A 24006-nucleotide genomic window follows, 5' to 3' on the forward strand; every position below is an offset into this window, starting at 1 on the left:
AAAGTAACACTCAAGAGTGAAATGCCTGCAAGCAGCATGGAAACTTTTTTAAAACACCATAATAGAGGCTCAAAATAAATATATATCCCAAATTAAAGAGAATAGTTAGAGAACCAAAAAAAGTGCTACCATGGCTAAACAGAGTAAAAGGGTTTCTTCAGGTATGTTGGCAACAAGAAGAAAGCCAAGGAATGTGTGGGCCCCTTACTGAATGAGGGAGGCAACCTAGTGACAGAGGATGTGGAAAAAGCTAATGTACTCAATGCTTTTTTTGCCTCTGTCTTCACGAACAAGGTCAGCTCCCAGACTACTGCACTGGGCAGCACAGTATGGGGAAGAGATGGCCAGCCCTCTGTGGAGATAGAGGTGGTTAGGGACTATTTAGAAAAGCTGGACATGCACAAGTCCATGGGGCCGGACGAGTTGCATCCGAGAGTGCTGAAGGAATTGGCGGCTGTGATTGCAGAGCCATTGGCCATTATCTTTGAAAACTCGTGGCGAACCGGGGAAGTCCCGGATGACTGGAAAAAGGCTAATGTAGTGCCAATCTTTAAAAAAGGGAAGAAGGAGGATCCTGGGAACTACAGGCCAGTCAGCCTCACTTCAGTCCCTGGAAAAATCATGGAGCAGGTCCTCAAAGAATCAATCCTGAAGCACTTGCATGAGAGGAAAGTGATCAGGAACAGCCAGCATGGATTCACCAAGGGAAGGTCATGCCTGACTAATCTAATCGCCTTTTATGATGAGATTACTGGTTCTGTGGATGAAGGGAAAGCAGTGGATGTATTGTTTCTTGACTTTAGCAAAGCTTTTGACACGGTCTCCCACAGTATTCTTGTCAGCAAGTTAAGGAAGTATGGGCTGGATGAATGCACTACAAGGTGGGTAGAAAGCTGGCTAGATTGTCGGGCTCAACGGGTAGTGATCAATGGCTCCATGTCTAGTTGGCAGCCGGTATCAAGTGGAGTACCCCAAGGGTCGGTCCTGGGGCCGGTTTTGTTCAATATCTTCATAAATGATCTGGAGGATGGTGTGGATTGCACTCTCAGCAAATTTGCGGATGATACTAAACTGGGAGGAGTGGTAGATACGCTGGAGGGGAGGGGTAGGATACAGAAGGACCTAGACAAATTGGAGGATTGGGCCAAAAGAAATCTGATGAGGTTCAATAAGGATAAGTGCAGGGTCCTGCACTTAGGACGGAAGAACCCAATGCACAGCTACAGACTAGGGACCGAATGGCTAGGCAGCAGTTCTGCGGAAAAGGACCTAGGGGTGACAGTGGATGAGAAGCTGGATATGAGTCAGCAGTGTGCCCTTGTTGCCAAGAAGGCCAATGGCATTTTGGGATGTATAAGAAGGGGCATAGTGAGCAGATCGAGGGATGTGATCGTTCCCCTCTATTCGACATTGGTGAGGCCTCATCTGGAGTACTGTGTCCAGTTTTGGGCCCCACACTTCAAGAAGGATGTGGATAAATTGGAGAGAGTCCAGCGAAGGGCAACAAAAATGATTAGGGGACTGGAACACGTGAGTTATGAGGAGAGGCTGAGGGAGCTGGGCTTGTTTAGCCTGCAGAAGAGAAGAATGAGGGGGGATTTGATAGCTGCTTTCAACTACCTGAAAGGGGGTTCCAAAGAGGATGGCTCTAGACTGTTCTCAATGGTAGCAGATGACAGAACGAGGAGTAATGGTCTCACGTTGCAGTGGGGGAGGTTTAGATTGGATATTAGGAAAAACTTTTTCACTAAGAGGGTGGTGAAACACTGGAATGCGTTACCTAGGGAGGTGGTAGAATCTCCTTCCTTAGAGGTTTTTAAGGTCAGGCTTGACAAAGCCCTGGCTGGGATGATTTAACTGGGAATTGGTCCTGCTTTGAGCAGGGGGTTGGACTAGATGACCTTCTGGGGTCCCTTCCAACCCTGATATTCTATGATTCTAAGTGGCTACAGGCAAAAAGCCATCCTTTAAAAATTGGAAGTCAAATTCTACTGAGGAAAATAGAAAGGACTAGCTAAACTCTAGCAAGTCAAGTGTAAAAGCACATTTAAACAGGCCAAAAAAAATTCTGAAGATCAACTACCAAAAGACACAAAAACTAATAGCAATTTTTTTTTAAGTACATTAGAAGCCTGCCAAACAATCAGTGGAGCCACGTGATGACTGAGGTGCTAAAGAGTTCTGACGGAACACAAATATGAAGTTGCAGAACTACTAACTGCGGTGTAACCTATCACTTATATAAGCCTGTGTACCAGATGACTGGAGAATAGCTAACGTGATGACAATTTTTTAAAAAGGTTCCAAGGGTGGCAATTACAGCTCAGTAAGCCTAACTTCAGGCAAGTTCCCAGGCAAATTAGTTGAAACTATAGTAAAAAAAACAAAATTATCAGACACATAGATGAACATGATTTGTTGGGGAAGAGTCAACACAGCTTTTCTAAAGAGAGATCATGTCTCACCAATCTATTAGAATTCTTTGAGGGAGTCAAACATGTGGACAAGGGTGATCCAATGGATATAGCATACTTGAACCTTCAGAAAGCTTTTCACAAGGTCTCTCATCACAGGTGCTTAAGCAAACTAAGCAGTCATAAGATGAGAGGGAATGTCCTCTCATGAATCATGGTTAAAAGACAGGAGACAAAGGGTAGGAATAAATGGTCATTTTTCAGAACGGAGAGAGGTAAATACTGGTGTCCCACAGGTATCTGTACTGTGTCCAGTGCTATTCAACCTATTCATAATGATCTTGAAAAAAGGGTAAACAGTGAAGTGGCAAAATTTGCAGATGATACAAAACTACTCAAGATAGTTAAGTCCAAAGCAGACTGCGAGGAGTTACAAAGGGATTTCCACTAAACTGGGTGACTGGGCAACAAAATGGCAGATGAAATTCAATATTGATAAATGCAAAGTAATGCACATTGGAAAACATAATCCCAACTATATATAGAAAATGATGGGATCTAAATTAGCTATTACCATTCAAGAAAGAGATCTTGGAGTTATTGTGGATAGTTCTCTGAAAATATCCACTCAATCTGCACCAGCAGTCAAAAAAGCTAACAGAATGTTAAGAACCATTAGGAAATGGATAGATAATAAAAACACTACATTAATTCATGGTACACCCACACCTTAAATACTGCATGCAGTTCTTCCCATCTCAAAAATGCTGTATTAGAATTGGACAAGGTACAGAGAAGAGCAACAAAAACAATTAAGGGTCTGGATCAGCTTCTGTACAAGGAGAGAGTAAAAAGACCGAGACTATTCATCTTAGGCAAGAAAGGACTGAGGGGGGATATGATAGAGGTCTATAAAATCATGACTGGCGTGGAGAAAGTGAACAAGGAAGTGTTATTTATCCCTTCACATAAAACAAGAACCAGCGGTCATGCAATGAAATTAATAGGCAGCAGGTTTAAAACAAAGGGAAGTATTTTTTCCACACAGCACACAGTCAACCTGTGGAACTCATTGCCAGGGGATGTTGTGAAGGCCAAAACTATAATTGGATGCCATCAAGGTTCCTTCCCCACTCTGAACTCTAGGGTACAGATGTGGGGACTTGCATGAAAGACCCCCGAAGCTTATTCTTACCAGCATAGGTTAAAAACTTCCCCAAGGTACAAACTTTGCATTGTCCTTGAACCCTATGCTGCCACCAACAAGTGTTTTAAACAAAGAACAGGGAAAGAGCCCACTTGGAGACGTCTTCCCTCAAAATATCCCCCCCAAGCCCTACACCCCCTTTCCTGGGGAAGGCTTGATAAGAATCCTCACCAAATTGTACAGGTGAACACAGACCCAAATCCTTGGATCTTAAGAACAATGAAAAATCACAGGTTCTTAAAAGAAGAATTTTAATTAAAGAAAAGGTAAAAGAATCACCTCTGTAAAATCAGGATGGTAAATATCTTACAGGGTAATCAGATTCAAAACATAGAGAATCCCTCTATGCAAAACCTTAAGTTACAAAAAGACACAAAAACAGGAATACACATTCCATTCAGCACAGCTATTTTACCAGCCATTAAAAAAAAGGAAATCTAATGCATTTCCAGCTAGATTACTTACTAACTTAACAGGAGTTGTAAATCTGTATTCCTGATCTGTTCCCGGCAAAAGCATCACACAGACAGACTAACCCTTTGTCGTCGTCCCCCACACACACACTCACTCACTCCAGATTTGAAAGTATCTTGTCCTCTCAATGGTCATTTTGGATCAGGTGCTAGCTAGGTTACCTTAGCTTCTTAACCCAAGTGAAAGGGTTTTGATTCTGGCCAGGAGGGATTATATAGCACTGTATACAGAAATGTGGTTACCCTTCCCTTTATAATTATGACAGATGCAAAAAAGAATTAGATAAATTAATGGAAGATAGGTCCATCAATGGTATTAGCCAAGATGATCAGGGATGCAACCCCATGCTCTAGGTGTCCCTAAGCCTTTGACTGCCAGATGCTGGATCTGGACAACAAGGGATAGATCACTTGATGATTGCCCTGTTCTGTCCATTCCCTTTGAAGCAGCTGGCATTGACCACTGTTGGAAGACAGGATACTGGGCTAGATGGACCATTGGTCTGACCAGTATGGCCATTCTTACGTTAAGTTCTTATTTAAGATCAGTGACTTAAAATATCTATACATTTTCTTAAAAGGTCAATTTTCTTTTCAGCACTAATATTTGAATGGTATTTCATTGTTACTTAGTGTGGCATGATGCTATTTCCCTACAAACTCCACTCCATAGTTTCCAACCCTTTTTATTTTCTGGGCACAGTTTCAGGATGAGAATATTTGTAAGCTGATGGGGAGAGTTCCAACTTTTCAAAAGAAGCTTACATCTATGTACAGTGCAACTTGTATGTGCCTACAGTTCTGTGGGAGCAAAAAAAGTCTATTTTCAAAGATTTATCTGCCCATCTAGACACACTGCAAAATAAGTCCAGAACTGTGAATGGTTGATATTTTGAGGGGTACCCAGACTCCTGTTGTATGCATAGCACTGGGATTTTGTAACAGAATTATACGTCATCCAGCTCTATTTACTCCTGAGGGAATTCTGTGTATCCGCAGAATTCATGGCCCCCACAGATTTCTTTGCTTACCTGCAGAAAAATGACTTTTGATGCGGAAGCAAAGGGAAACAGCAAGAGCAATCATGCGCCAACTTCCTGGCAGTGCAGACTGGTCAGCTTGGGCACTCAGAGGGAAGAGAGAGAGACTCTGTCCCTCTCACTCGCTCTTGCAGTACGCTCAGCATGGAGGGGCAGGGCTTTGGTGTATTTCTGAAGAGGTAGGCATAGGACAGGCTCTGTTCCTTCTGGCAGAGGAGAATGTAGCAGCCTGTCTACTTAGTGAATTGTTCCCATTGTTCTTAGTGAATTCCCCCAGAAGTATAAAACAAGTGTAAAACTTTTAAGGCTCCTTTACACTGCCAGAGCGGTGTAAAGGAGCCTTACTGTAAAGGATAGTGTGGCCTTATAAATGCTTATGGTGCTTTAGTGATTAGAACTGATCTAAATTTTTGGACTGAAAAAATTTCCTATCAAAATATGTTCCATGAACTGTTTGCTACTGACCTATTTGGAGATGGTCAGTAGCCAGTATAAATTCTGAGTTTGAGTCCCCAGCCCTTACTCTTCAGTTGCCTTCCATGCTCTTCAGTTGCCTATGATGTAACACTGAGCATAAGGCGGCACATATTTGTTGATTAATAATTAGAAGTAAAGGGCCAATACTAGCTACATTACTATTAGACAAAGGGGGTTTGAGGATTTCCTCCAATTTGAGGATTTCCCCACTCTATTCTCCATCCATTGTATTGTAGTTTAAATAAATTACCAAAATAATTGAAATTAGCTGGATTATATTGCATTATTTTGACCAATTTTAAAATATTGTGCTCAGAATTTTTAATTTTTTGATGCAGAATTCCCCCAGGAGTATCTATTGGGCAGCTCCCAGGATGGCTACAGAGCAGAATGGCACCTTTTTTCCAGCTACAGCCAGGTACACCGAAATGAAACAAGGACAACTCATCACTATACTGTTTCATCAAAGATAAATCCATTCGCGCACACAGGTACAGTTTGCTATTTAATTAGCCGCACCAGTAGCCTGCAGCTCTCTCTAACAGTATTGGCCCCAGTTCCAAAAGTCCTCCTCACAAATAGAAGCTTTTACTTAGCTATAGAGGAAAACCGCTCTTTTGAAGAAAGGTATATTTAGAGACCAACCTAAAGTAAACAGAGGCCCCCAATTCCTCTGGGCTGCCTATTCAGCCAAGGTCAAAATATAAAAACATGCAAACAAAAGATGTGTATATACTTGCAGTAATTTCTCAGGAAATGGAGAGGAGGTGTTTTCCTAGTAAAAGCAGTCTTCCTAGAACACAGCCCTGTGATTCTGAAAATTAGGTGCAGCTGTCCCTTCCCCCTGTTTTGACCTCCTTAAGGAAATCTGGGTTTTAGCTTCCCACTCTCCCAGAAGATGTCACTAACCTTTATTTCAGAAGGTGAGTCATGAGTACTCCATAACCATAGGGTCCCCTCTTCACAGTAAGTGGATTCACAATAAAGTCACAGGCAGCAAAGAGAAACACAGTTACATTCCTCTGTCTATTCTTTACAAACTCACCATGGAATAAAACATAAAACTCTACTGTTTGGTTCTTATAAAAGTATATTTGCAAAATTTCTTCAAATGTTTTTTCCTTGCAATAGTCAAAAGCAAGAGGCTCCTTATCCACTCATCTTAAATTATTATACAGGAATCTGTTTTTCATAGGTTATTAGTAGGGCCCTACCAAATTCAGGGACCATTTTGGTCAATGTCACTGCCAGAGGGTTTTTTAATTGATCAATTTCACTATTTCAGATGCTTACATCTGAAATGTCAAGGTGTTGTGGTGTTGTAAGCTAAATTCCCTCTAAGCTGTGCAGCCACATGGCTCTGCAGCAGCCTCTTAAGCACTGCGCAGGCACTCAGGGCTCCAGTGAGGAGAAATGCCTCTCCCCCAGCACTGGACCTGCTGTGGCAGGGAGAGGCACCCCTTCCCCAAACCTAACCCAGCCCAACCCCAGACCTGCCACAGCCAGGGGGAGAGGCACCCCTCACCAGGCCCCAACCCAGCCCCAGACCTGCCACAGCTGCGGGAGAGGTGCCTATCCTGCAGCCCCAGCCCCGGAGCTGCCGCAGCGGGGAGAGGCACCTCTCCCCCACAGCCCAGGTGCTGTGGCAGGGAGAGAGAGCTAGGAGGAGTCCTCTCTCCCCGCTGTAGCCCCGGGGCAGCCTGCACCTCAAACCCCTCATGCCTGGCCCCACCCCAGAGCCCACATCCCCAGCCGGAGCCCTCACCACCCCCCGACCGCCGCATCCCAACCCTCTGCCCCATCCCTGACCCCCCTCCCACACTCCCCACCGTGGACGCCCCGAGCACGGGCAGGAGCCACTGGGAGTGGGGGTAGAAGCCTTGAGCCCAAGTGCCCCAGCCCCAACAAGATTTCGGTGACAGTAGATTTCACAGAGCAGGGCTTATTTCATGGTCCTGACACATTTTTCATTGCTGTGAAATTGTTAGGGCCCTAGTTATTAGTGGATTGCTGTGATTTGGAGGCATTTTACTATTGGAGTTTTATGATTTCTGGTGGTTTGAGCAACTTTATTCCATGAAGAACAGAGCTGGGTTTGTTTCCCCTGGTGTCTTTAAGTGACCCTGAACCAGGATGTATTCTTCTTCCTGGTTCTGTCTATTCTCTGTTGTACTGTCAACCCACAGCCAGCACTTCCCCAACAGCTGTTTTAATTTTTTCTGTGTCTAATTTTTGCCACTGGGTCCTTAGTTGTTCTCAAAAGACACAAATATGAGTTAGGTGCCCAACTCATATTGAAAGTCAAGGGGAACTCCCTTTCAGTTAGGTTGAGCACTTCACTCGCAGTCTCTACATACATACCTTTTATTTTTTCTTCTGGAAATCCATCAAATGTTTCCTGTATCTTATTGAGTCTTTTTAAGCACTCTTTTTATTCTTCAACTACTTGGTCTCTTGATTTGCTATGTATCAGCATCTTCAACCTTCTTCGCTTTGACTTCCAGTATGACTTTTTGTCCATTCTTCTTTCATACAAATTCCAAATGAATCTTCTGGCATATCTCGCTTTCTCTCTTCCAGTTCTGTTTTCAAGTATCTTAGTTCCTCAAGACTTTTTTTTTTTAAAAAAAAAAAAAAGATTAGGTGATATATTAGTGGCTCCTGTTTCACTTTGTGCAGAAGTACATGCCTTTCTTTTTCTGAATCAAAGAATCATAGAAATGTAGGGCTGGCAGGGACCTGAAGAAGTCATCAAGTCCAGCCCTCTGCACGGAGGCAAAGCCATGTAAACCTAGACCATCCCTGACAGGTATCTGTCCAACCTGTCTTTAATACCCCCAATGATGGGGATGCCACAGCCTCCCTATCCAGTGCTTAAATGCCTTTGTGGTTAGAAAGATTTTTTTAATATCTAACCTAAAATCTCCTTTGCTTAAAATTAAGCCCTTGTCCTTACTTCTTGTCCTATCTTTAGTGAACATGGAGAACAACTGATCACCATCCTCTTTATAACAGCATTTAACTTATTTGAATACTGTTACCAGGTCCCCTCTAAGTCTTCTTTTCTCAAGACTGACATACCCTTTTTTAATCCTTTCCTTGTACCTCAGGGTTTCTAAACATTTTGTCATTTTTGTTGCTTTCCCCCAGACTCCCTCCAATTTTTTCACATCATTCCTCAAGTGTGGCGCCCAGAATTGGACATAGTACTCCAGCTAATGCCTCACCAGTGCTGTGCAGAGCAGTACCAAAGGGGGCCTGGCCCCCCTTCTCCACCCCCTCTCTCCCCTGTGGGGACTGAATCTTGATGCTGCAGGCTTCTGCTGCAGCAGGGCAGGCTCTGCCAGCAGCCAAGCTCCTCCCCCACCTCTTCCCCCAGCATGCTGCGTTCCGCCCCTCCCCACTCCCTGCCGCCAATCAGCTGTTTGCCGGCAGGAGGAGAGGGAAGAGCAGAGCCTCAGTGCACTCACCACTCCGGCGGGGAGGAGCAGAAGAGGCGGGAGCAGGGCCTTGGGGAAGGGGCTGGAATTGGGGCATACCCCCTCCAGCCCCCTGCCATAAGCACCCCCATGACCCCAACCCACACCTCCAGCCCTCTGCCCACCCTGACCCCTGCACCGCCTCACACCCCCAGCCATGACCCCTGCACCTCCCACACACACCTCCCCAGCTCCCTGCCCTGACCCCCACACACACACACCCAGCCCCCTGCCCTGACCCATGCACCCCCCTCACACCTCCCCAGCCCCCTGCCCTGACTCATACATCCCCAGCCCCCCCCACCCCATGCCCTGACTTCTGCACCTCCCCCCACATCCCCACCCCCATCCAGAGCACCAAACGGGAGCTCCTGCACCCACCCCCCCTCATTCCCACCTGCACCCCTCTCACCAAACAGGAGCTCCACACCCCAACCTCCTGCCCCAACCCTGAGCCCCCTCCCTCACCCTAGCTCCTGGCCAGACCCCACACCCCAATTTTTTTTGCAATATTTGGAAAGATCATTAAGTGGTCTGTGGAAAAATAAGTTAGACTACAAGAACAATCAAAGTACCTCACTTTATTTTCATTTACTTGCTATTACTTATAGGAGGATGAAGAAAAAAAGAAAGAAAAATGGGGGCGGGAGGAGATAAGAGAGACTGTTATTTTTCTTGGCTAGGTCCCAAGGAGGGCCCCCAAAAATGAAGCTGAGCACAGGGCCAGGGGGCCCCACTAACTCTAAATCCACCACAGGCCGTCATGTTACCTGGGCTAGGGATACTGTGTCAGCTGATCCGCACAGTCTCCAACCTACCTGGGCAGTACAGCAGACTTGGCCTGCCCACTAGCTCCTCTCCACTCCCCAGCCCACCCACCCCCTGCTTCCCTGCCCTCCCCTTAAGGCTTAGCCCTCTCACTTTTAAAAATGATTGCTTGCCCCCACCCTCAGGCTTTTCTGGCAGCCCTGTTGCCAGGTATCCATTTTTAGACTGGAAACTCCAGTAGAAAACAGGACCTGAGTGTCCAGTTAGCAGTGCTGACTGGAAACTAGAAGTCCGGTTATAAGAGTAACCACATTAGCCTCCGCTCCTCCCACTCTTAACACCCACCCAAGAGGGCTGGAAGAGAACCCTGTCCTGCTGCTGCGGGAGGAGAGGCAGCTCAGTGCAAAGAGAGACCAACAGAATGGGCTAGAACCAGGTATGTACCCGCTCTATGTGGGCAAGGGGGTGGGGGGATTCTGTTTACCCCCTCCCCAGCCCTGCTGCACTTGCAGTTTACCCCTGGCCCCTCCCTTGCTCCAGGGACCAACCCTAGCTCCCGCCCCACTGTGCTTTTGCCCCCAGCCCCTTTTACAATCACTCCCCGGGGGGCCCACAAAAAGTTAATCCAGCCCTGGTGCAGATTGGGACAATTACCTCCCATGTCTTCGTACAACGCTCCTATTAATACACCACAGAATGATACTAGCCTTTTTTGCTATTGCATATTGTTGACTCATGTGCAATTTGTGATACACTCTAACCTGCAAACACTTTTCAGTAGTACCCAGCCATTATTCCCAATTTTGTAGTTGTGTAATAATGAAGCCTACTTTTTTCTGATCACATTCTGTCAGCAAGCAATCTCAGTGCGATTAACGCCAAAATTTTAAAAATCAGAAGCCTAACTCTGGACCCAAATCTATCTCCTGTAGCCATTGCCTGAACAAATGCGAGTTCTGGTTGATCTATAGCAGATGGATTTCACTTTTCCTGTCTTGGGTTTAAATTCTGTCATCTGCAAATGGTATTTGCCATGAAGTGCTTTTTTCTTGCAATATTTGAAAGTCTGTAGGTAGCCGGGCTGGAAAACAAACCCATCTCTCTGAAGTTCAAACCCAGAGCTCTGTCCACTCTGCCAGCCTTCATCCCTTAAATTCTATTTTATCTTTGTTTAATTCAGGTGTTGTACAGGTTACCCACCTATTATTTGGGTTACCATACAGACGATAGGTTTCAGAGTAGCAGCCATGTTAGTCTGCATTCGCAAAAAGAAAAGGAGACTAACCAATTTATTTGAGCATAAGCTTTCGTGAGCTACAGCTCACTTCATCGGATGCAGACATCCGATGAAGTGAGCTGTAGCTCACGAAAGCTTATGCTCAAATAAATTGGTTAGTCTCTAAGGTGCCACAAGTACTCCTTTTCTTCATACAGATGTTGACTCTTTGATTTCAAATATTACAACGTGCTTATATTTTAAATTATATTTTCTTCTGTCTCTCCCCTATTTTTACTGAAGTTATAACTCTGTTTTCTCTACTTCTGATGGAAAAGGGAAAATTTGTTCAGTTCTTCTCTCAAGTGCAAGTAAGATGGAACATGCTGAGCTGTGGTTGTAATTAGTAAGAGGGCTGCCATTATCCACACAGCTCCACTTAGAGTTCAGGCCAGAGGCTACAGGAAAATGATCCAGGAGGTTCCCGGGAATTTGGCATAAAAGGACTGTGTGGAAAGAAAATTACGAGAGAAGCTGCTAGATTTGCTGTGTAATTTGAACATTTATATAAACTTTTTTTAAAAAAATTGGTTGGTTTAAAACAAAGCAAACACTTGCTGCATCTTATCCAAAGTGCATGTGTCACTGTTATACTAGCCACCTGTAGGGCTTGTCTGAGGTATCCTGGTAGCATGTGGTCAAGATCCCTGCCGTCTTTCCTAGTATGGTAAAACTGTATGCAATTTTTCTGTGCAGTTCAACTAGACAGAGGGCTATACATGCAAAACTTAATGCTGGTCCTGACTATTTTACATTTTAACAAATCCTACTATTTTTCATAATCTCGCTTCATCAGAAATTGCAGACTGTATGGAACTTGGAAATTAATCATAGGAAGTACTGAGCATAGAAGGGAGGAGTTGGGGGACAGGGGTGGGGCATGGGAGAGCACTGCCCCCTAGATTGCAAGCCTCAGGCAGGCAGCCTGAGTGTGCAATGCAATGAGTTCTGCAGAGGAGACATGCTGCTTCCAGCTTGTGCCCCTGAGGCAGGGAGTCAGAATTTTGTTTATAAACAGAGTGATTAACAGGTGATTAAGATAAGAAATGGCTGTTCCAATGTTTCCTAAAGTTAAATGATCTGTTCCAGGCTTAGTGAACTTCAAAAAGTAATGACAGGTTTCAAAGTAGCAGCCATGTTAGTCTATATCTGCAAAAAGAAAAGGAGTACTTGTGGCACCTTAGAGACTAACAAATTTATTTGAGCATAAGCTTTCATGAGCTATAGCTCACTTCATCGGATGCTGTAGCTCACGAAAGCTTATGCTCAAATAAATTTGTTAGTCTCTAAGGTGCCACAAGTACTCCTTTTCTTTTTTCAAAAAGTAAGTAGCCTAAATTATAGAAAGGAATTGTAGATTTTTCTACAATTGTTTCAATTGTTGTATTCAAGAGGTGGTAACAAAGTTACTAATAGCTTTCTTTGAGAAGATAACTGATTTTTTTAGACAGAGGAAATGCAGTAGATTTCAGTAAGGCATTTGACACAGTTCCACATGAGAAATTATTAGTTAAATTGGAGAAGATGGGGATTAATATGAGAACTGAAAGGTGGATAAGGAACTGGTTCAAGGAAGACTACAACAGGTCATACTGAAAGGTGAACTATCAGGCTACAGGGAGGTTACTAGTGGAGTTACTCAGGGATCAGTCTTGGGACCAATGTTATTTAACAGTTTTATTACTGACCTTGGCACAGAAAAAATGGAGTGTGCTAATAAAATTAGCAGATGACACAAAGTTGGGAGGTATTGCCAATACCGGGTACTGGAATACCAGAGAAGACTATCTGGATGACCTTGTAAACTGGAGTAATAGAAATTGGATGATATCTAATAGTACAAAGTGCAAAGTCATGCATTTAGGGACTAACAAGAAGTTTTGCTATAAGTTGGGGACATATCAGTTGCAAGTGAAAATGGAGGAGAAAGACCTGGGTGTATTGTTTGATCACAGGATGACTGTGAGCCTTCAATGGGATGCAGCTGTGAAAAAGGCTAATGCAGTCCTAGGATGTATCAGGTGAGGCACTCATGCAACCACATCTGGAATATTGAGTGCAATCTGGTCTCCCATGTTTAAGAAAGATGAATTCAAGAGTATCTGAGTAAGAATATACATTACAATTTTAAACCTAACCAGTGTCCCACAAGTGACTTGCCACAAGATGTTAATACAAGAACAAGATGTTCTGACATGTCTTGTATTAGAGCTATTATTTATTTAATTTTCTTTCTTGATATAGAAATTAGATACAATACTCCTGTCAGATATTTCTAAGTTGTTATATGCAAAAACACTAGAGTTTTCAGTTGCCTAAGTAGCCCCTCGAATCACAATTAAAGTTGCACCTCGCTGCCCAATCTGAAATGGCGCCCCTGTGGACAGGCACAGAATTTCCCCCACACTGGGGAATTTCCCCCACAATTGGCTTCACTGGAGCCACCCCCCAAATATAGAAGTCTAACTACGCCTATGGTGCTGAGCTTTTGCAACTTCTACTGAGGTCAATAGGAAATGTGGTTGCTTAGCACCACCTAAGAACAGACCTTATGCACTCTGGTCTGGTTGTTATGAAGACATATCAGCTGTCCACTAACGAACTGATAATTCTGTGTTTTGCAAGTAATTGCCACAGAAACAGTATTTATCTTCTCGGTCAACCCACTTTCATATATACATTTGAAAAATACAGAGCAAAAATGCTACAATCGTGGACACTGGAGATTAAATTTTTGGAAACCATTAACTCTGTTTCATGAAGAAAAGTACAGATTGTTATAAACATTTTGGAAAATACATAAAGGTATGCTTTAAAAAATGTTGGCTTATTCTCAAGCTGGAGTTCAATTTTGTTAAGCTATTGTTGATGTAGGGTATAACTGTGTTCAAGCAAGAAAGAACATGTTTTATCATCACCACAACTCTGAAGGTTTGTTATACAAAAGGAAGAGAAGAAGTATATAAAGATAGTTTGGAAAATGCAAACCAAACATTTTATGTATTTATTTCAACTAATAAAACGTACTTAGCCTGTGATCTGGGTATTGTAAATAATCTTTAAAACATATACAAAACACTACAAGTTTACCAAATATCAACACTCAAGCAAAATCCACCCACAAAATCTGGGACTCTGCCCACTCCAACAATTCAACTTTCCCCCTCCAATTAACCCATGTATTATGTTCTGAAAATTGATAAACTTAGGTTTTGGTCACCCATGGAACGTGTATTATATTTCAAGTCCCAGGCCCTCTCATGAGAATGTCCTCTCCTCAGACAAACACATCTAGGGACATTCCAACACATTAAACGCCAAATTAAAACATGGGAAGGGAAGCAAGGACTATCCCTTTATTATGTTTATAGTGTCTAGTGCAATGGGACTCTGACTTCCAGGCACTGCCACAACCAAATAATAATCTCAGGGATACTCAGGACCTCAAGTATAAAGGACTTTCTGACCAAACAAAATACTGATGTAATGCAGAAATATAAATTTTCTAGATAGTAATGTGAGGCTTGCTTAAAAGGGTTTACTTTGAACGGATAATGAATTCAAAGTAATTCTCTAAAATAAGTCTCATTAATATGAGTTAAAATTTTATTTTTCATGAAACCAGAGATATAATTTCAAAACAAGTTTCCTTGCATTCTATGTCAGTTGTAAATTATAGTGGATTTATGTTTTCATGCCAGTCGACTCCAATGCCAAAATTTTTTTCTTAGAGTTGTTTTTAAATTTTTTACATTACCATTTAAGAACTTGTTTCATTACAGCATAACACATTGAAAAAGAGATGAATCATCTTATCCTTCATTGGAATGATTTACACTGCATAAAGTACTAGAAAGTTGATATCTATTTGCTTTATAATACTTTATTTCTATTCATTTCACTACTCAGTATCATCAACACTCCTCACCTCCCTGGTTTCTATCTGCTTGCAACAACCCTGGAAAACTAAACCAATCAGTATTACTTTGGCCAATGCCTATACAGATTAATGGAAGAAAAGTTTCCTTTGTACATCTCACAGTACTCCAGTATCATAGAAATTAGAGGTCTTTTCCATCTATTAGGTCATTTTGTCCATGCCCCTGCCAATGCAATTTTGCTCTGCACAGTATATTGCTCAGTGCTATAACCAGTCCAGTTCTATGCAGTATCATTTAGAAGTCAGCCAGGATTCATTTTATTCTCTAAGTCATGGACGAGGGTTACAAATAAATTCCAAAAACTTTGACACATCAACATGCTACTGTCTCAGCACAGTAATCGACTTAAATGATCTTTTTCACATCCAGGTTTTACTTCGGAGTAGCAATGACTACTTACAACCACATCTGACTCAAAGAGAAACATTCATCTGTGGTGCAGATGGCCACACAAGTCCATCTACACCACTTAAGCCCTGTTTGGGCTGCACATCAGGCTGCCCTGCAACTCTGACCCTGGGCTAGGTGGTGGATTTCATCCCCCAGCTTCTCTGCACTCCACCCTCATAGAGCCAAACACTGGAACTTTATGCAAGTAAAAGGAATGCCATCCTTAATCCATAAAATTAATTAATCTTTCAGTTTAAAACTACGAGGTGCTTCAGCAAAACTTAAAACTAGATGAATGGGTAATATGATGGCAGATTAAAATCAATGTGGCCAAATGCAAGGCAACGAACTTTAGAAGGAGTATTTTGAACTACTCATATACCTTAGTGGCTCTAAATTAACTGGGTTCTAAATTAACAGCTCAGGAAAAACACTTGGGCATCACTGTGGTCAGCTCAGTGAAGATTCATAGACTAATAGGCCACAAGGGGCCACTGTGATCATCTAGTCCTACCTTATTAACCAAATTTGTAATCTCATAAAAAAAATCAAGTTAGTTTGACAGGATTTATTTTCCATATATCTATGTTAATTGGCATTAATTACATTACCATCCTTTAATTCTTTATTAATCAAGTCCCATATCAGCCATTCCATTATTTTTTGCAGACCTATATTTACCCAGGTTGTTCAGTTTACCCTTTTGAAATATTGGCATAACATTATCTTTCTTCCAGTCTTCTGAAACTTGCCCATGTTCCTAGAGTTAGAGTTACAGGAAATCAATATTCATGGTCCAGCTCTTTTAGAACTCTTAGATGCAAGTTACCCAGACCTGTCAATTTTAAAATGTTTAATAGTAACTACTGTTGAACATCCTCCCAAGTTACTATTGGAATGGAAATGGTTGTTTTTCCCCCTAATATAGAACAAATATTTATTGAACACTTCCATCTTTCCTGCATTATTGACAATTCAACCATTTCCATCTAGTAATGGACCAATACTGTTATTAGGATTCCTTTTGTTCCTAACATATTTTAAAAATTCCTTACTGTCCTTAACTCTTCCCATTGTGTTGTTTTGCTTCCCTTAGCAATTTTCTACAATTCCTAGCTTCTCATTTATATTATATTACTGTCAACATTGAGTTTTTTCCATGTGTTTATATCTATAGCTAGATTATAAAAATTATTTGTATAGATGCCTTCACTTCCACTGTAACCAAGCTGTTTTTTTCAATCACCCTTGTTTCTCCACTGAGGGATTTTAACTTTTTTGGAGGCTAGTAAAATGTTCTTAAACAAATCCCAATTATCATTCACATTTTTCTGTTTAACTTCTTTTATCCAACTGATTTGGCTCATACCTGTTTTCAGCTTTGTGAAACCAACCCTTCTAAAGCATCACATATATGTATCACTGGTTTGTAGAGAGAAGACTTATTCTCTACCTACAGCCATGGTGAAAAAAATTTCCTTATTTGTATGTTATTCTATAATTGTTTATTGCAGGCTTTATTACACTTTCTTCTGAAGAATCCATTATTTGCCACTGTTTGAGATACATTACTGGACTGAACAAACTACTGATCTGATCCAATACAGTAATTCTTATGTTTACGTAGAACGTGTCTTCACTTGCACATCACCACAAAAGCCATCCCCGGTAAGAGCTGTATGCCTCTCAGGGAGGTGGTTTTCTTTTTGCAGTGAAACTTCTGAGTTTCACCACAAAAAGTCATTGTCAAGTGAAGAAGCTTCCACATTTTTTTGCGCAAGAAGGGGACTTTTTCTGCTTTAAATGGTAAGTGTCGACATGCCCTTAGAAACATTTCCTTTGAACGGTTGGTATCAGTACTAGCACATTACAATAGGTATAGTTCTAGTTTTGGTAACTGTATATATAATTTTAGAGAAGAGAAATCACATCACAGAAACTGGCATAAAAATGAAGTAACTGAAACCTAGAATTTGATAACCTTTCTTACACTGAATATATATAACCATACAAATAATAATAACCATTAGAGATGGCCCTTAGAGAGGAATTGTCTTACCAAGTGATTTGCAGAATTATAAAACTAAAATAACCTGTGCTATAAATACATTGCAAGTGCTTTGAGAATGTGAATTGCTAATTATACTGTAACTAGATTATTTATTATTGAAATTTCTGTATTCCTGTACTAAGAAGCTAGCTACCAAACAGGTTTAAATTTGCACAAAAGGGGTGGCTTGTTTTTCAACTATAAACAGGAGAAAAAAGAACTAGGAGACTAAAAGGTTATGATGCTATATCAATCGTATCATCTTGTTCAAATAAACTGAGCCAGAAAGTCATGCTTGTACAACCCAGTGCACATGCAAACACTGTGGCTAGTGAGAAATCCATCAGTAACACATTCCAGTCCCATTTCTGTTTTGGTAAATGCACAGATTATATAAGATTTACACTTGCACTTTTCCAAGGTTATTCCACTCCCTACCCCTCTAGGCAGGCTCTTCAGCAGAGGAAAACTGGCTGCATGTTTTAAAAAAGTCTGTAACTAGTCACAGATTTTAGGCCAGTCCTGAAATCTGCACCTGCCACTCAAAGACAAGCTCCCCCCCCCCCCACTTACTCTCTCCTCAGAATGAAACTAAAAGATATACAGGGAGGTCTCTGCTCCCCTGTGCTTCAAGTATCACCCCAGTTCATGTCATCAGTTTATAACCCAAATCCCTGCAGTCCTTAGTCATTCAAGCAAAACGCCCACTGGTTTCAGAATTGCTTCCCTCCGTACTGACTGAACCAGGACAGCAGGGCTGGTCCTCATGTGGTGTGGGAGCTACGGAGGCGGCGACAAGAGACAGCTTCCTACCTCTCCCAACACCTCAACGTGCGCCCAGTCTGAGAGCGGAGGCCCCCGCGGAGCCCGTACCCAGCCAGCTCCCTTCCCATGCGATCGCTGCCTCTTGCGCCCCTGCCTGGAAGGAGTAGCGAGCACTGCACGAACAGAAAGCAGACCCAGGGGCTGTGACCCGGCGCCTGCAGCTCCTCGCGAACTACCTGCGAAATCGCTTTCGCCCGCTGGAGCCAGCCTGGGCGCGTACCTGGTTTGCGCGGCAGAGGCAGACGGCAGGGCTTGCTGAGCACGGACAGGCAGATCCTACCAAGAGGGGCAACGGGCAGCAATGGAGCAGCCTGACCCAGAGTGCTCTCAGCGTGAGCCTGCCTGCCTCCCACGTCCCCGCCCGTCTCATGCAGCAGCAGCAGCCTGTCCTGCGGGTCTCATCCTCTCCAGCCCAGCCCACAGACTGTTTTAGTCGGCCCCAGGGCGAGGGGCGGAGCATAGGCGATAAGGGCGCCCCTCCCCCGCCCCGTGCACCCCCAGCCCAAAGAGGAGATTGGTTAGAGGTAGGGAAGGGGGCGGTTCTTATGCCCCATGCTCCGCCCCCTTCCCGCAGTGCCCGAGAGGCGAGAGCCCCCTCTCTGGGGGGCTGGAGGAGGAGGATGCGTCCTGGGGCTTTGAGCGGCGGTGCCGCGTGGGGCTGCGCGTGCCGCGTACTAAATCATGCAGCGTCTGAGGCGGCTCTACGGACCCGCCATCAGCTACTGCAGACCTCCCACGGACGCCTAGCGGAGCTGCAGCTCGCCAGGCTGGCCCGGCCCCTCGCCCCAGCCCGAACCACCAGGGACACCGCCGGGGCTGCAGCCAGAACCCGCAAACAGCCGCGGGCTGAGCCGCTTCCCAGGGCACCAGCTGGCCCCAGAAGCCCCTCCCCCTCCGGGCACGGACTTGGCCCCAGGAGGGGAGAGGCAACTGGGACCGCGGTGGGCTCTGCTTAGAAGACCAGCGGACGCCCGGCACGTGGCCCACACAATCCTTGAGGGGGCCATTTAAGGATCTAGGGCAAAAATTGGGGATTGGTCCTGCTTTGAGCAGGGGGTTGGACTAGATGACCTTCTGAGGTCCCTTCCAACCTTGTGATTCTATGATTCTGATTCTGTACCACATCCCCTCAAGGTGCGGGGCTGGAGGGGTTGGTCTGAGTACCGTGGGGCAGGAGTTCCAGCCGCCCCTTCCAGCAAGCGGAGCCTGAACCTCCAGCTGGGAGTCTGGCGAGCCCCTGTGCTCTCGACCCTGTCCTGTCTCCAGCTTGCACCCATCAGGGAGAGGCAGTTTCCCCGCAGCAAGGGCAGCTGGAGGTGGGAAGGGAAAGAGGGGTGGGGGTTGAATGAAGGAGGGTGGAGTGGGAATTTAGCCCAGTGTTTCAAAAGCAGGTGTGCCCCAAAAGCTGAGCAGTTAAAGGCTTCCTCCAAGGATTAAGTTAAAGGATTCCTCCAAGTACCCTGGTGACCCTGTGGGCACCCTTAAGGCATCGTTGGGGGGCTGTGGGATTTTCAGAAGCACCCATAGACCTCCCCCTACCTGCTCAGGAAAGCTAGGAGCCAGTCATACATAACTAGCATTGCAGATCTCCCAGCATTAATATAATCATAAAAATGAAGGACTGGCGGGCACCTCCCAAACTCCTAATGTCCAGCCCCTTGCACTGAGGCAGGACCAAAGTAAACCTAATTCCTGACAGGTGTTTGTCCAACCTGTTCTGAAAACTTCCAATGATGAAGATTCCACAACCTCCCTTGGAAGCCTATTCCAGAGCTCAACTAACCCTATAGTTAGAAGGTTTCCTAATATCTAACCTAAATCTCCCTTGTTGTAGATTCAGCCCATTATTGCTTGGCCTACTTTCAGTGGACATGGAGAACAATTGATTACCATCCTCTTTATAACAGTGTCACATTCTGGGATCCAATCCAGCGAGACAAGGGTTCTGTTACTGCTTGCCCCGTAATTCCGAGTGCCTCAGAATGTTCTGCTGCTGTGGTTCTCAGCCTGGACACCAGCAGACAATCATGTAGGTCACACTCTGAGCACGTGTGCGTGCTGTGCAGTCCTGAATCAGCAATTTTGACTCCAGGAGCCTGACAGCAACACACCACTCACACTCCCTGGTCTCTACCAGCCTGGGTTAACAAGTTGGCAACACATTCCCAGTCCCAAATTTTTCCAAAACAATGTGCCCAGAAGTGTCCAAGCACATATTCTAGCACATAATTCATAACTTTTTGTATACATCCCATGCATACTTCATGGAAGAATATTAATGATCTGTGAGTTACAGGTTTTCCAATGATGTCTTTGTGTCAGCAGCTCTTGTCAGGTCTGACATGTGAATAGTGAACTAGAAATGGGCCTCTCTGTCACAAACAGTCCTTAAAATACCTGAAGACTGTTACCACGTCCTGCCCCCTCCCTCCCTGCAGTCTTCTTTTCTCACAATTAAAACACCCAGTTTATTTTAACCTTTCCTCATAGGTCAGGTTTTCTAAACCTTTTTTCATTTTTGTTGCTCTCCTCTGGACTTTCTCCAGTTTGTTCACATCTTTCCTAAAGCATGGCACCCCAGAATTGGACACAGTACTCCAGCAGAGACCTCCCAGTACCAAGTAGAGTTGGACAGTTACCTCCTGCGTTTTACATGCAATACTTCTCTTAATACACTCCAGAATATTAGCCTTGTTCACAACTCCATCATATTGTTGACTCACATTCAATTTGTGATCCACTATAATGCCCAGATCCCTTTCTGCAGTACTACTGCCTAGCTAGTTAGTCCCCATTTTGTAGTTGAACATTTAATTCTTCCTTTCTAAGTATAGTACTTTACACTTGTCTTTATTGAATGTCCCATTGTTGATTTCAGACCAATTCTCTAATTTGTGAAGGTCACTCTGAATTCTAACCCTGTCCTCCAAAGTGCTTGCAACCTCTCCCAGCTTGTTGTCATCCACAAATTTTATAAGCATATTCTCCTACGCTCTAGTCCCTTATCCAAGTCATTAATGAAAATGTTGGTTGTGGATAGTGAATGTGGATCCCCATTGGATACACCCTCACAGTTTCACAATGAACCATTGATAACTACTCTTTACGATAACTACTGATAATGGTCTTTCAACCAGTTGTGCCCCTTTTCTTACAGTAATTTCATCAAGACCATATTTCCATAGTTCGCTTATGAGAATGATAAGTGGGACTTTGTCTAAAACCTTACTAATGTCAAGATATATCATGTCTATGGCTTCTTCCCATCCACTAAACCAGTAATCCCATCAAAGAAGGCAATTAGGGTGGTTTGACATGATTTGTGTCACAGTCCAGGGCAACTGAACCTGCAATCCCCCAATTTGGTCCGGCAAGGGCACCCACTGTTACGTTTCCAGCTCCCAAGCTTTTACTTCTCTTTGGCAGAGGTATTTCCAGGCTGCATAGTTCCCTGCCTACAATGAATTCTCCAGTAAAGACAATGAAAATGTAGGACTGCTTTACTTTTCTCCTCAGACATGGTAAATCATGGAGCAGGTCCTCAAAGAATCAATCCTGAAGCACTTACATGAGGAAAGTGATCAGGAACAGTCAGCATGGATTCACCAAGGGAAGGTCATGCCTGACTAATCGCCTTCTATGATGAGATTACTGGTTCTGTGGATGAAGGGAAAGCAGTGATATATTGTATCTTGACTTTAGCAAAGCTTTTGACACGGTCTCCCACAGTATTCTTGTCAGCAAGTTAAAGAAGTATGGGCTGGACGAATGCACTATAAGGTGGGTAGAAAGTTGGCTAGATTGTCAGGCTCAACGGGTAGTGATCAATGGCTCCATGTCTAGTTGGCAGCCGGTGTCAAGTGGAGTGCCCCAGGGGTCGGTCCTGGGGCCGGTTTTGTTCAATATCTTCATAAACGATCTGGAGGATGGTGTGGATTGCACTCTCAGCAAATTTGCGGATGATACTAAACTGGGAGGAGTGGTAGATACGCTGGAGGGGAGGGATAGGATACAGAAGGACCTAGACAAATTGGAGGATTGGGCCAAAAGAAATCTGATGAGGTTCAACAAGGATAAGTGCAGGGTCCTGCACTTAGAACGGAAGAACCCAATGCACAGCTACAGACTAGGGACCGAATGGCTAGGCAGCAGTTCTGCGGAAAAGGACCTAGGGGTGACAGTGGATGAGAAGCTGGATATGAGCCAGCAGTGTGCCCTTGTTGCCAAGAAGGCCAATGGCATTTTGGGATGTATAAGTAGGGGCATAGCGAGCAGATCGAGGGACGTGATCGTCCCCCTCTATTCGATATTGGTGAGGCCTCATCTGGAGTACTGTGTCCAGTTTTGGGCCCCACACTACAAGAAGGATGTGGATAAATTGGAGAGAGTCCAGCAAAGGACAACAAAAATGATTAGGGGTCTGGAACACATGAGTTATGAGGAGAGGCTGAGGGAACTGGGATTGTTTAGTCTGCAGAAGAGAAGAATGAGGGGGGATTTGATAGCTGCTTTCAACTACCTGAGAAGTAGTTCCAGAGAGGATGGTTCTAAACTATTCTCAGTGGTGGAAGAGGACAGGAAAAGGAGTAATGGTCTCAAGTTGCAGTGGGGGAGGTTTAGGTTGGATATTAGGAAACACTTTTTCACTAGGAGGGTGGTGAAACACTGGAATGCATTGCCTAGGGAGGTGGTGGAATCTCCTTCCTTAGAGGTTTTTAAGGTCAGGCTTGACAAAGCCCTGGCTGGGATGATTTAATTGGGTATGGGTCCTGCTTTTGAGCAGGGGGTTGGACTAGATGACCTCCTGAGGTCCCTTCCAACCCTGATATTCTATGATTCTATGAAATGGTGTAATTGCCGTAGTCAAGTTACCACATAGTTCTTTCTAAGCAAGCACACTTATTCTTAAGGTAAAACCATTAAAGACAAAACATACTAAAAACAATAAGAGAACTTACACACATGCTAATAAGCATACCAGAGGTCACCCCCTGACTCTAACAAGGTCTCTGGCTGGTGAACAGTCCCTCAAACCCCACCAGTGGGCTTTTCAGTGGTTACAAGTTCATCACAGCTGTTAGCTCAGAACAAGAACACTTATGAATCTGTTAGTTTTTTTGAGGGGGGAAAAGTTCTATTCTATCTTCATGGAACAGGTGATTAACCGACAAAAAGTGTCCTCAGGATGAAGCTTCAAAAGGCTGAGTTCTTCTACAACCAAAATAGGTGTACTTGCATATTCCTCCTCCTAGAGATTTTCTGGGAAACCTACTTAACTTTAAAAGTTCATTCTTATCTTAACCCATTATTTCAAATCGTGCTTTGACGCTCATAACATTTCCCAGGATTCTAAACATTACATAAAATCCCACAATTATGCATAAATATTTGCATTTTTAATACAATGAACTTTGAAAATATTCAAATTTAACTCAATAAGGTTTAATTTAATTCAGTAAGGTTTGTTCAGGATACTGAAGGAAATTGCCATCTCAGTAATAATCTGTTCTTGACAAATCCATGCTGGCTATTCCTTATTACTTTATTTCCTATAGGTGCTTACAGATTGATTGTTTAATAATTTGTTCCAACATCTTTCCAGGTATTGAAGTTAATCTGACTAGTCTGTAATTCACTTGGACCTCTTTGTTCTCCTTTTTAAAGAT

At 43.7% G+C, this 24006-nt stretch overlaps 1 protein-coding gene across 1 annotated transcript in view; it reads right to left on the bottom strand.

Annotated features, from left to right (window-relative positions):
- COL21A1 (collagen type XXI alpha 1 chain) overlaps positions 1 to 18755 on the bottom strand; it is a 194489-nt gene extending 175734 nt beyond the window's left edge. Inside the window, exon 1 of the mRNA XM_073336269.1 lies at positions 18561 to 18755. The gene's annotated coding sequence lies outside the window, so the exon portion shown is untranslated. The remainder of the gene's footprint in view (positions 1 to 18560) is intronic.
- Between the last annotated feature and the right edge of the window lie 5251 nt (positions 18756 to 24006).

The sequence above is a fragment of the Lepidochelys kempii genome, chromosome 3 (genome assembly GCF_965140265.1).
Source record: "Lepidochelys kempii isolate rLepKem1 chromosome 3, rLepKem1.hap2, whole genome shotgun sequence".
NCBI lineage: Eukaryota > Metazoa > Chordata > Testudines > Cheloniidae > Lepidochelys > Lepidochelys kempii.